Genomic DNA, 15,319 nt, shown 5'->3' with positions numbered 1-15,319 from the left:
CCTCTACCTCTTCTCACCGTTCCCATTTCAAGCATGAGGATGAAGCACCCTCTTCAGTCTAGTCTCGTTTAACTGGGACAGTTAAGTGTGAGGCGTTGTTATGGAGCTGGACTGCATAGGAAGAGCACGTGGCTATCTCTCAATAACAAATTATGTCACCTGAGTTCTATTTGTTAACAACAGTGTTACGTGACACCAGCCGTGCCCATATGGAGACAGATCTGTGAGTACTCTCATTATACCACATTTCACTTATTTTTCAGCTATTTCCCACATCTTTCCTGTTTTATAACCGGATGAATTCTGGAGCTGGGTAGCGTAGGTAGACAAGTTGTAGCCTGTGACTATTTTTAACAACGTTATGTCACACATTGGGGTCTATTTGTTAACAACAGTTTTGTATTAGCTGGAATCTGCAGAGACTGCACCCAGGCAGATATGTAAGTACTCTTATTACTCCATATAATCCCATATTTTCCCAAATTTTACCTGTTTTCACCCATTTCCGGATTTTCTTTTGTCCAATTACGCAAGGTACACTGCTCTCTTCCCAACGTCGCGACGACGTCACGATGCTCTCAGGAAATCACAATGCAGTATGGGCTGTACTTAGGCATCACTGATATTGAAACACACTTCCCCAAATCCATCTGTTATAGTTGTGACACTCTGGAGCTGAACAGCATAGGGTTAGGTTGTATTCCGTGTCTGTTTATTAATAACAAATTATGTTACTTGAGATCTATTTCTTTTATAAGAGGTTAATATTTCGTCCTTATAACCACTAGCAGATACGTCACTGAGACAGATACGAAAGTAATCTCATTCACCCATATTTTACGAATTTTTTCCGTGTTCTACCCAGTTTTACACATTGAACCTAATGATGGGAGTTATGTGACAACATGGTATCAACATCGCCTCGCATCGAGACAAAACTTCACGTCACATACGTCACATAACGTCATGACGTCACATCACAGTGACGCACCATGTTGTGGCACGTCGTGATACGTTGCGTAGACGTCGTGAATTTGTCAGTTGATAACAATGCAGCATGTTGCACATTTATACACCTCTAGAAACCTAAGAAACGAAAATGAATTTGCCCACAGGGGAAACCGCCCCTCAGACTCGGTTATGTTGGTGTGTAGCCGCGGACGCCAATGTTTGCCGACTCACTGCACACTAACGGACAAAAAGTTTTCGGTATAGTCCCCCCCGCCTGCCGCCAGACATTGATGCTACATGAGTTCTGGCCGAGAGATCTCCTCCTCACGTTAATAACGGCAAGCAGACCCCGACGCGTCGATGAAAATAAATAAGTCTGGCACACACTTCGATATCGGAGAAGTCGCCCCAGCATTCGCATATCGAACGAGTCAAGCGAGATGCTGGAGGGATGCCACTCATCGTGTGATTGTGACCACCAGGTCGCGAATGAGAGAGCTCCGCATGTTTTCCTGACATTACACCAGACCACTTCCCCAGACGAGGTAGAGAGATTTGCACAACGTATGTGTAATCTCCTCCACCCTCGCTGCTGGCATAAATGGTGCTCAATGCATCAGTGAGAGGGTATCCCGCCACAGAAGTGCCTGTCGTAACTCGCCGGCGCCTTTGCAGACAATCGTTGCCAACAGTTGAAGCGCCAAGAACTGCCCTCCCCACCCGTTCATCCTTTCTCTCTGGACCGCCTAGCCGAACCAGTCGCAATTCGCAGACGCTTACACGCTCACCAGAGGAAATCGACCCAAGTTTTTGTAAGTTTGTAGCAGAATAAGTTTTGTAGCAGTAATGTTGTACTAATATACGCTTTGTTGCAGTGAATCCCTTGTCGCTGTAAGACACTCCTTATTAAGCGGGAGACTTCAAGGCACCAATAACATAAAGCAGGACTTGTTGCTGGTAGCATAAATCCACATTCTAGTATTATGTGAACTCAAGCTGGCCAAAGCTGTTTTTGGTGAAAGACAGTACTGAGAACAGACACAGATAGTCAGCATAACGTAAAAGTAAATAGAACTTGTACGGTTAGATACTTTCCTCTCTGTAGGTCTACTTTTTATTAGTCTGGGTGCGTCTTGAGAAGGGAGATACCGAATTCACATGATCCCCTTATAAGCAATAAGCAGGCCAGAGTCCCGATAAGCATTTAATAAAACATAGTGAATCTGAGTCTAATTTGGAAGTGGGAGTGTTCTTGAGATAATTACATCCCGCAGCCATTAAACCAAAGTGGTAAGTGTCTCACCCTGTTAAGTCAAACCCCGTATTTTGTCATAACACGCCACGAATTTTTTAAACATCTTATGCACGTGATAAATAACTATTGATTCGCAGACCAAACGTAGGTAATACCATACTGCCATTAGCGCTGTGTAATGGAATCGTAACATATCTGGAAAGACGATGTTTCCATCAGCCACAGCCGTGAGAGCACGAGAAAGCTAATTTCTCACACTTAATTCTGTAGGAAGCAACATAGGCAGGTTAGATGGTTTCAATCATCCGGCGGAGTAACTCTGAATTACACCGTCAGATCGATTGTAAGTAGCTTTGTTCCTCTGTTTAATCGGCCTCCACGATAAAAGTACATAGGCGTACAGAGATTAGATTTATACAGTAACATAGATCATGCCTGTCTGTCTTTCAAGTGTCGAAGTATTACATCCTGTCACTACAGAATAATCTGTTAAAGCTAGTCTTTCACAACACGTAAACATCAAGCAAAAAATAAAGCACTTACATACACTCCTGGAAATTGAAATAAGAACACCGTGAATTCATTGTCCCAGGAAGGGGAAACTTTATTGACACATTCCTGGGGTCAGATACATCACATGATCACACTGACAGAACCACAGGCACATAGACACAGGCAACAGAGCATGCACAATGTCGGCACTAGTACAGTGTATATCCACCTTTCGCAGCAATGCAGGCTGCTATTTTCCCATGGAGACGATCGTAGAGATGCTGGATGTAGTCCTGTGGAACGGCTTGCCATGCCATTTCCACCTGGCGCCTCAGTTGGACCAGCGTTCGTGCTGGACGTGCAGACCGCGTGAGACGACGCTTCATCCAGTCCCAAACATGCTCACTGGGGGACAGATCCGGAGATCTTGCTGGCCAGGGTAGTTGACTTACACCTTCTAGAGCACGTTGGGTGGCACGGGATACATGCGGACGTGCATTGTCCTGTTGGAACAGCAAGTTCCCTTGCCGGTCTAGGAATGGTAGAACGATGGGTTCGATGACGGTTTGGATGTACCGTGCACTATTCAGTGTCCCCTCGACGATCACCAGTGGTGTACGGCCAGTGTAGGAGATCGCTCCCCACACCATGATGCCGGGTGTTGGCCCTGTGTGCCTCGGTCGTATGCAGTCCTGATTGTGGCGCTCACCTGCACGGCGCCTAACACGCATACGACCATCATTGGCACCAAGGCAGAAGCGACTCTCATCGCTGAAGACGACACGTCTCCATTCGTCCCTCCATTCACGCCTGTCGCGACACCACTGGAGGCGGGCTGCACGATGTTGGGGCGTGAGCGGACGACGGCCTAACGGTGTGCGGGACCGTAGCCCAGCTTCATGGAGACGGTTGCGAATGGTCCTCGCCGATACCCCAGGAGAAACAGTGTCCCTAATTTGCTGGGAAGTGGCGGTGCGGTCCCCTACGGCACTGCGTAGGATCCTACGGTCTTGGCGTGCATCCGTGCGTCGCTGCGGTCCGGTCCCAGGTCGACGGGCACGTGCACCTTCCGCCGACCACTGGCGACAACATCGATGTACTGTGGAGACCTCACGCCCCACGTGTTGAACAATTCGGCGGTACGTCCACCCGGCCTCCCGCATGCCCACTATACGCCCTCGCTCAAAGTCCGTCAACTGCACATACGGTTCACGTCCACGCTGTCGCGGCATGCTACCAGTGTTAAAGACTGCGATGGAGCTCCGTATGCCACGGCAAACTGGCTGACACTGACGGCGGCGGTGCACAAATGCTGCGCAGCTAGCGCCATTCGACGGCCAACACCGCGGTTCCTGGTGTGTCCGCTGTGCCGTGCGTGTGATCATTGCTTGTACAGCCCTCTCGCAGTGTCCGGAGCAAGTATGGTGGGTCTGACACACCGGTGTCAATGTGTTCTTTTTTCCATTTCCAGGAGTGTATTTGAATTTTATGGATCATGAACGGCGCTATAATCAACAACATCTAAGCTAGTATTACTTCCTCAATAGACAAATTGTAGGATGATCTTAGGATTGCATAAACGATTATTTTAAAGACACTATGTGATCAAAAGTATCCGGACAGCTGGCTGAAAATGGTTTCAATTTCGTGGCGCGCACCATCGGTAATGCTGGAATTCAATATGGTTGTGGCCCACCCTTAGCCTTGATGACAGCATCCAATATCGCAGCTATACGTTCAGTCAGGTGTGGTAGGTTTTTTGGGAATGGCAACTCATTCTTCACGGAGTGTTTCACTGAGGTGAGGTATCAATGTCGGTTGGTGAGGCCTGGCACGGAGTCGGCGTTCCAAAACATTCCAAAGGTGTTCTATAAGATTCAGGTCAGGGCTTTGTGTAGGCCAGTCAATTACAGGGATATCACTGTCGTGTAACCACTCTGTCACAGGCCGTGCGTTATGAACAGGTGCTCGATAGAGTTGGAAGATGCAATCTCCATCCCTGTCTTGCTCTTCAACAGTGGGAAGCAAGAAGGTGCTTAAAACATCGATACAGGCCTGTGCTGTAATAGTGCCACGCATAACAACAACACTGAAAAGTTAGTGTAGATTTCTTATGACCTCAATCAGCACACTGTCTACTGTTTGTGATCATTCTCAATCTACCATTGCCTATAGCGCAGTGGATATACCACTGAATCTCTGACATCACATTGAGACAGAATGCATTACAAATAATGGAGAAATATCTAGCGGCAGTAGTGTGATAGAGTTGGAAATATTAGTTTCGTACCACGTTCCTTAACAGAATCACTTTCTGAATTGGGTTATTTCATTACGAGGTTGCACCGTCGGCGACGTGTAACCGCACCGCTGATCTGATGCTACGTATATACTCCAGGGATCACCGTCTATGTTCAGTGTCATGATGTTCGTCTGGACAAAATAACCACCTCATGCAGGGGTTATGGCGTACCTCGATTTATAAAGACAGTATAGCTTGTAACATGGATACTTGTACACACATGTAGAAGCAAGACTGCTTGCGATGGTAATATGGTCGTGTTTTTTAACATCTGACAGTTTGTAAGACGAGTATGCCTCTCTTTCTAAGACACAGTGGTACCACTCGCAAGAAAAACTTATGAGACATGCCCACCAATCGTTGATTTTCGGCCAGTATTATTTCGTATCGTCAGCAATAAGCTACTGATGACGTATTATACTTAGTAGTTGGGGATGTATGATACGTTCACCATGAGCATCAGGATTATGAAGTATGTGTTTGTGATCCGACATGAGCAAAGGAGATGACTATGTCCAGTCATAAAGAAGGTATGGATTTGACGTCAAATACTGTGATAGCAAAGGGAAGAGTAGTCAAGTCATAAGAATGGTATAGATATTTCTATTTCCAGAGCCGCATCCGTCAACTGCGTGTATTTCCGATACTTCGCTCATTGTTGAATGTCACTCAACTCAATCCCCAATGGTAACATGGAATTGTAAGTACATCGATCAAATATATATGTGACCGATTTCATAGGATGTTTCTGTCTATGAATGGCCTATGGCGGGAACGATTCACATTTCCTGCTAATGGCAGGGGCCATCCGAATGGAAAGGGCTGTTCCAATGCATGAATGGAGTTCAGTTAACCGCGTAGTCTTCTAGACAGCCGAATAGCGAACTAATATTTAGTATGTGTTGGACAGCTTTCGTGATCAAGTGGAAATTTGAGATGATTCAATATGAATGTGTGTTGGCGCTAGGCATTATTCCCTCCCATGTAAATTGTTCTGCTGGCTGCTTCTTCGTATTTCACGTCTTTATTGAGTTGAGAGAAGATGCACTGTGGTGTGTGCATGTAGCACATGGAAGACACGTTTGCTTGTTCTCTTAGATATGAGAAACACCTTATTTGACTTTGTAAATTATAGGGGTGATTTTGAATCTGTTACATCACCGACATTAGTATTTATGAGTGAAAATATCAGTTTTCTCTATCGAGTTTCCATGTAAATGAATTCACAGACATGATACGTTTCTCAGTCGAATGTGAAAAACAAGTGTATAACCTGACAGCAGATGTTTTTATCTTATCTAGAGATCACAAAACAGTTATATCTGATCTGGGGCCGCAACATGCAAAGCTGCCCTACTCGTGTGCAAAACTAAAAGTATACTCCTCCTGAATAGGCCATCGTAGCCCCACAGTACAGGCCAACTATCGCATCACCCTCAGCCCACAGGCATCACTGGACACGGATATGTGGGAGCATGTGGTCACCACACCGTTCTCCCAGCTGTATGTCAGTTTATGAGACTGGAGCCGCTACTTCTCAATCAAGTAGCTCCTCAGTTTGCCTCACAAGGGCTGAGTGCACCCCACTTGCCAACGGTGCTCAGCAAACTGGATGGCCACCCATCCAAGCGCTCTCCCAGCCTGACAGCACTTAACTTTGGTGATCTGATGGGAACTAGCAAGGCCATAGGCACTCATATGCACATCATATGATAAACTGAACACTATTGTTGCTTATGATAAAGGATCAAACACACAGCATAATGAATAACATGATTTCTAGTCCTCCTGTTGCTCATTCGCCTGTATATATATATATATATATATATATATATATATATATATATATATATATATATATATATATATATATATATATATTACTTATCGATTTTCATATCCCATTCATTCTTCCATCCAAAGATAATTTAACTTTTTCTACACTGGACGTTAAAGCTATGCGAGAGGTCCTGAAAAGCACTCCATAAGAAGTCAGGAAACTACTGTTGGTGTTTCAGGCTGCACACGATCTTCAGATGCCGTCGCTGTAAGAAGCCCCAAAACTTCAGTATGTTCTCTGTGCCGTCTCTGAACAAATAGAATACCATCTAGCATCGAAGCCACGTTACTTGGTTCGTTTTAGTGCATGGAAAGTATTTCCTGTCTGGGAAGAATACAACCGCAGGTCCAATGTCATGTCCCACTCACAGAAAAAAGTCGTCATTTGTGTCATTAAACTGTCCATTTCTGCCTAGGGACTGTGTGTAATTCAGTATTCATCACTGTCTAAGAGTTTGGCCCATAGGGCATAATGATCAATCAATCAGATGAATCTCCATCAGCTCGCAGGTATACTGCTTATGTCAGGTACAACACTGCACATGTCTGTGCCTCTGCGTCTAAGGAAACACTCTTTACTGATCGCCATACCACGTGCCAATTGATATGTGGATACCTCCTCAGAATGGGTTTGCTACGCCACCCCGTGGTTAGTATCGGATAGGCGTCACCTTGAGTCACAGGTCTGGTTCCTGGTAGAGATATCTGAATGTAGCTATATTTGACTTAAAAAGTCTGTGTATAGGGTGAAGTCACTGTTAAATGTGCTGGACAGCCGCTGGTGGTAACTCATTTATTACATTTCTAATCAGTCATGTCTCATATCTCATCTCCACAGTTATAATATTGTGCTGATGCATAGAGCCACCACTGTTTTGTGAGCATGTACAAGACCCGGTCAACTCATACCAAGACAAGGGTCTGGGATTTGTATCTCACTTTAAAGAGAGAAGAAACCAAAGCATGCCATTGTGCTACTACCGCCAACGTCGGAAGTACTTCGGCAAAGTGCAGAATCCGTAACACCAGATATGAATTTACATGTCTGTCCTGCTGGAGGATGTGTAAGGCCTGTGTGATGTTCCTGTTGACACCTGTCTGGACTGCTTGTAGCAGTCTGTTACATTTGTACGCTGCTGTGCGTCATATGCCGTTGGTAACAACAATTCCGAGGCATTCCAAAGTATCAATGAGCCATAAACGTGCTACATATTCTTCCAATAGCCTGACACCGTTACACATCAACAACCAACTTGTCCACATTTATATGGCTGCTAGTGGCCGTTCCATATTTGTGGATCCAATCTAAAGCCACATGCATGTCGTTATCAGTCCGCTCTGCCAGAAATAGCCCATTAGTATATGCTTTACACTTAAATGTATATCAACCCAAAGTCAATCCTGTCAATCATTGGCAACAGCCACAGAGTAACGGATCAAGGGCTAGCACATATAATATTCTAGACAGGGGACACCAATGTCTGTCGTATCTCGATACAACGAGGGATTTCGTCGTACATCCATTGGGAAGCACTACAGAGAAATCATAGTGGAGTAACCACGTCACGACTGTGAAAATGGCCATGGAAACCACATGTGCATCGAGATTTAGACTCACTCCATTGAAAGCTTGATCAAAACATACTGACAATAGTGAGTCTTGGCGGCGGCACGTCTTTGCTAGGGCGATCATATCGTGATAGTCACCAAGCACCTACTAGAAGTTGATATCTCCGCCATGCACTACATCTACATCTACATCTACATCTATACTCCGCGAGCCACCTTACGGTGTGTGGCGGAGGGTACTTATTGTACCACTATCTGATCCCCCCTTCCCTGTTCCATTCACGAATTGTGCGTGGGAAGAACGACTGCTTGTAAGTCTCCGTATTTGCTCTAATTTCTCGGATCTTTTCGTTGTGATCATTACGCGAGATATATGTGGGCGGTAGTAATATGTTGCCCATCTCTTCCCGGAATGTGCTCTCTCGTAATTTCGATAATAAACCTCTCCGTATTGCGTAACGCCTTTCTTGAAGTGTCCGCCACTGGAGCTTGTTCAGCATCTCCGTAACGCTCTCGCGCTGACTAAATGTCCCCATGACGAATCGCGCTGCTTTTCGCTGGATCATGTCTATCTCTTCTATTAATCCAACCTGGTAAGGGTCCCATACTGATGAGCAATACTCAAGAATCGGACGAACAAGCGTTTTGTAAGCTACTTCTTTCGTCGATGAGTCACATTTTCTTAGAATTCTTCCTATGAATCTCAACCTGGCGCCTGCTTTTCCCACTATTTGTTTTATGTGATCATTCCACTTCAGATCGCTCCGGATAGTAACTCCTAAGTATTTTACGGTCGTTACCGCTTCCAATGATTTACCACCTATGGCATAATCGTACTGGAATGGATTTCTGCCCCTATGTATGCGCATTATATTACATTTATCTACGTTTAGGGAAAGCTGCCAGCTGTCGCACTATGCATTAATCCTCTGCAGGTCCTCCTGGAGTACGTACGAGTCTTCTGATGTTGCTACTTTCTTGTAGACAACCGTGTCATCTGCAAATAGCCTCACGGAGCTACCGATGTTGTCAACTAAGTCATTTATGTATATTGTAAACAATAAAGGTCCTATCACGCTTCCCTGCGGTACTCCCGAAATTACCTCTACATCTGCAGATTTTGAACCGTTAAGAATGACATGTTGTGTCCTTTCTTCTAGGAAATCCTGAATCCAATCACAAACCTGGTCCGATATTCCGTAAGCTCGTATTTTTTTCACTAAACGTAAGTGCGGAACCGTATCAAATGCCTTCCTGAAGTCCAGGAATACGGCATCAATCTGCTCGCCAGTGTCTACGGCACTGTGAATTTCTTGGGCAAATAGGGCGAGCTGAGTTTCACATGATCTCTGTTTGCGGAATCCATGTTGGTTATGATGAAGGAGATTTGTATTATCTAAGAACGTCATAATACGAGAACACAAAACATGTTCCATTATTCTACAACAGATTGACGTAAGCGAAATAGGCCTATAATTATTCGCATCTGATTTATGACCCTTCTTGAAAATGGGAACGACCTGCGCTTTCTTCCAGTCGCTAGGTACTTTACGTTCTTCCAGCGATCTACGATAAATTGCTGATAGAAAGGGGGCAAGTTCTTTAGCATAATCACTGTAGAATCTTAAGGGTATCTCGTCTGGTCCGGATGCTTTTCCGCTACTAAGTGATAGCAGTTGTTTTTCAATTTCGATATCGTTTATTTCAATATTTTCCATTTTGGCGTCCGTGCGACGGCTGAAGTCAGGGACCGTGTTACGATTTTCCGCAGTGAAACAGTTTCGGAACACTGAATTCAGTATTTCTGCCTTTCTTCGGTCGTCCTCTGTTTCGGTGCCATCGTGGTCAACGAGTGACTGAATAGGGGATTTAGATACGCTTACCGATTTTACATATGACCAAAACTTTTTAGGGTTCTTGTTTAGATTGTTTGCCAATGTTTTATGTTCGAATTCGTTGAATGCTTCTCTCATTGCTCTCTTTACGCTCTTTTTCGCTTCGTTCAGCTTTTCCTTATCAGCTATGATTCGACTACTCTTAAACCTATGATGAAGCTTTTTTTGCTTCCGTAGTACCTTTCGTACATGATTGTTATACCACGGTGGATCTTTCCCCTCGCTTTGGACCTTAGTCGGTACGAACTTATCTAAGGCGTACTGGACGATGTTTCTGAATTTTTTCCATGATCATGTGAGATAACTCAGTGCAATTTTCATTGGAAGCTTGCTGCTAAAAGACTGTGATATTTTAAAGTCTCAATTAAGCACCGTCAGCTGTCGTTAGTCCGGTATCCGGGTGCCACTTGAAGGTTTGTGCATCGCAACAATCAGCCCCTCCACAAAGCTGAGGGTAACGACAAGTCAGGAGACATTCTTTCATGGCAGATATTAGTCCATTGGGATGCTGTCATGTATCTGGTGATCCCAGTGATTTATTCACTGCTCCACCTAGCAATGGTCTTCACCCTAAGTAACCTTGTGCACCTGGTTCAATGGTGCCAAAAATTGTACGTGTAACTCTGGTAATGTCCGCCATATCGATATCCAATGCAGCATCAAACTCAGTGTAATGTTCTACAAAGTCATTGCCCATGTCTTATTGCAACATTAGGTGTGTTCCATTATTCTGTGCTTGTACCAGAGCTCTTCGTCGTCTTTTGCCTTTGTTGACGATATGATACATTAATGGGTGTCCTTCTGTAACCTAGTTTAGTGTCCATGCCTGGAGCAATGAAATTTTAGGCTGGCATGATGGGTTTAATTTCGGATTATCTCGTTGTATAGCCACTTGCTACTCTGGAGAAGGGGCTTGGTCAGTGCATTTATACAGCACTGAGAAATAGAAGCCCATCGTATGACGTCGTCACACTGCCTGCTCACGATCATATGTTATCTTTTCACAACGTAGCACCAGTTTGCAGAAACCATCCGCTAGTGTAGGGTCGTGACATACGCCCAACTCCGTTGTTCACAAGATTTCCAATAAAGGATTGTCTCTGAGATCGGCGACATTCAATTTCCAAAGTCCGTAGCTCCGCCATACCTACTGCTGCTGGAGGGAGATCATACACTAAATGTCTTGTGGTCAGTGTAGGCTACTTTCTACAGTTCCGCATTGAGGACCTCAGTGTTAACATAGTGTGTGACAAACACTGATCAGCCTGATCAAAATGACTTGCTATCGATATAAACCCGTTCAGGCGATAGCAGCGTTACCTGGCAGGAATGACTGCTAGTCTGACACGTGTATGGAGCATGTAGTATTGCTGAGTGTGCTGTTTATGCGTGGAAATGGGCATGTGCGCTATCTATGTGAGTCTGGCCGAGGGCAGATGTGACCGCTTGGAGGGTCAGCACGGGTATTTCGGAAACTGCACGACTTTTCGGTTGTTCGACAAGTGCTGTGTAGAGTTTCTTCGACACATGGTGGAAACAAGGTGAAACCATGTCCAGACGTCGTGGGATTGGGCGGTCACCCTTCATTACAGTAGTCACACGTCGTTGGCTGTGCAGACTGGTGAAATAGGAATTAACTTCAGATTTTAACGCTATGCACAGTACAAGTGAGTCTGAACACTGGCAACGATGCGCCTCCACAAGGCGACCCATGAATGTATCAATGTTAACAAGACGACATCAGCAACTATGACTGAAGTGGGCACATGACCATCGGCTCTGGAAGTTGGTGCAGTGACAGAGCGTTGTATGAATGAGGTTTTCACTCTGTAGCGGAGTGTGCGCTGATATGAAACTTCCTGGCAGATTAAAACTGTGTGCCCCACCGAGACTCGAACTCGGGACCTTTGCCTTTCGCGGGCAAGTGCTCTACCATCTGACCTACCGAAGCACGACTCACGCCCGGTCCTCACAGCTTTACTTCTCCCAGTAGAAGGCCCGCGAAAGGCAAAGGTCCCGAGTTCGAGTCTCGGTCGGGCACACAGTTTTAGTCTGCCAGGAAGTTTCAGAGCGTTGTATGGTCTGATGAAACCGATACCTTCCTCATCACGCCGATGCTGGGGCAAGAATGCTTCGTCTTCCAGGTGAGCAGTTCCTTGACATGTCTACTGCACGATGGAGACAAGCTGATGGTGGTTCCATTATGGCGTGACGAACGTTCAAGTGTAAGGCACCATGATGGCCAATGAAATCATAAATTGATTGCAGAAGTAAGTGACATGTGTGTGAAAACGTGGTGCCAACTCCCTCCAGCGACCTACCAAGGCCTCACTACTTCCACGCCACAACATTTCGCTGTTGTTATCTGTGTCAAAGGTAGACACACCGGTTATGAGGTAGGTATTCATAATGATGTGGAGGACCAGTGTACACTCCATCAAGTCGACTATAGGAATGACTCGTTACATGGGTGCATCAGGGATGGAGGACATGGGCATGCTCCCACATGTCAAAAATGCATATTCTGTGTTCTGTGCACGGTGTGCATCGAGAAAAGTGATCTTTCAGTGCAAGTACACAATTAAAATCGCCGCCTAGAATAAAATAGTCGTGGCGCCATTGTAACAGAGGGGCAATTTCCTCTGTTCCGTCTGTACTCGACAGTACATAGACATAATGAGCTGTCCATCAAGCACCATCGCTGCTAATCCTCTGACCCCCCCCCCCCCCAAATCACACGGCGAATGGTAGAACATATCCCCAACCTTGACGCCTTTAGTATAAGTTACGTAATGCTGCTGCCGGTTTCGACGGCACGTAATACTACGGCTTTGCATCTGCACATATGGGAACTTCTTGTATAAGGAGGATGTGTATGTCCGCCGTCGCCGTTTATATCACAACTTTAGGTGAAGATATCCTTTTCTGCGACTGAATGGCGTTGATATTGAGAGAGGTAAGCCAATATGCTTGTCTTCGTTCCTATGCCTATGTACCTATCGCACATGGAAGCTTATGTCATTTGAATTTCTATTGGCACATGTGTGGCTCTGTCGTGTCTGCCGGCGTTCGTTATAGTTCTGACTTAAAGGGGCGCCGAACCTGCTCGGTTGCCTGTTGCTACCGTCAGCGGACCACCTTCACAGTCAGCCCAGTCTGCTTGGGACAAGTTTGCCGTCGGCGTCGTCTCGCCAGCCCCATCTCTCTGTGTCGTCTTTTCTGGTACCATATATTGGTACTGAACCGAAGATAGCTCTGCGTTATCGAGCTTCTCAGAGCTATTCTACTGCCGATATGGTGGTGTTCTGGCTGTAAAGTGTCGGTTCCCTTTGTCATATAGCGCACTTCTGCCCCATTGTTGACGGTCGCCCTTCTTTTAGTCACGTCGTTGCTTAGAGCTCATGAAATCTGAAATCGATGCAACACATCTTCATTGATTACTCGACCCACCTACACCAGAGAGCAAAACAGATACACATGCGTAATCTCGTGTAGGGTTTCCGCTAGCATGCAGAAGTGCTACAACGAGACGAGGCATAGGGTCGACTACTGTCTGAAGTGGTGCTGGAGGGAAGTGACACCATGAATCCTGTCTATAAATCCTTAAGAGGACGAGTAGGTGGAGATCTCTTCTGAAGAGCACGTTGCAAGGCATTTCTGAGAAAACAGTATACACGAATAATATTTTAGTGCCTTAGTTTATCATTTTAGTACCCATGTTCACTTTTACTTAAAATTTCATCTCGTAACCCATTTCCTACACACTATGCATTCGGTTCAAGTGATCTTCCTCAAGTCCAATGCCGTATCTGACAGAGTGACAAGCCTTAAAGTTTTTCTTACTTGTCCCCATCTTTAATTCGCATTCCAATTTACCTTTGGCTTGCTTTATTTCTTCCTCCATAAGTCGGTTGAATAACACGGGCAAGGATAGATTACAAAAATGTGTTACCCTTCTTTCAGCCCATGCGTGTATTTTGAAATTTAACTTTTACAAGTAAAGTCTGATTTCTGTTCAAGCTGTACACAAAGCTTCACGCCATGTATTTAATGTAATCTCAGAACATTTTGTAGTCAATATTACCAAAATGTTATTCCATTATGTTGCTATAAAATTAAAATTAAGAGTAAACAGCTGCTCAATGAAATGTCTGCTCTTGTTTTGTTCGATGTTATAATTTTCACATCGATACTTCAATTTTCATTGACGACAGGCGAACGTAGCGACTGTATGGAGATGCAAAAATTACCAAACTTTTAGTATTTTCTGGAGGCTGAACACAGAATACTTACATTACAATTACAGCAATTCGTCCATGGAAGTAATGAAAACAGTTACAAAAAATCAAGAAACGTTATTTATTTCTTGACCTAGTAAAGACTCAAAGAAAGCCATTACTTTACGTTTTGGAATTACAAATTCCTTTATAGCAATGAAATGTATCCGTATGACAACGACTTCTCGCACAGGAGAAGCGTCTTCGTCCTCCACCATCTCCCTCACATCGGCTAACCAATCTTCTTCTGGCATCAGTTCGTCAATCCACCATAGATCTGTATTTGAATAATCCATCTCGTCCGGGTAAACCTCGAATAGATGCAGCTCTTCTGCTAGGTCAACCTCGATGTCCAGTACATACTCCTCCAAATCAGCTTCCAGCAAGTCCATTTCCGATCACCATCTCAAAAAACGAAGATGAAATTGATGTTTTTGGAAGATATTGTGTGAATAACTATCCTAAAATATATTACCCTTAAACAGTGTCATTCTTGTGGGAAGAGCTTTTTCAAACTTATAAAAATTTATGACTGTGTCATGGCGCGTCTTTTAAGGAGTACGTATAACAAACCAAGTTATCAAAATCTTTATCAGCAGCAAGCTGACTTATCTCTAAAACACATTAACTAATGTCCTCACACTAAGCGTTTGCAGACTACAAGTAAACGGTGCGACACACAGGAACACTACAACATATCGGATGTGTGAATTTGTCATGTACTACTTACTCTGCAACA

The sequence above is a fragment of the Schistocerca serialis genome, chromosome 6 (genome assembly GCF_023864345.2).
Source record: "Schistocerca serialis cubense isolate TAMUIC-IGC-003099 chromosome 6, iqSchSeri2.2, whole genome shotgun sequence".
NCBI lineage: Eukaryota > Metazoa > Arthropoda > Insecta > Orthoptera > Acrididae > Schistocerca > Schistocerca serialis.
The sequence above is the reverse complement of the archived record's forward strand: the minus strand, read 5'-3'. Positions refer to the sequence as shown.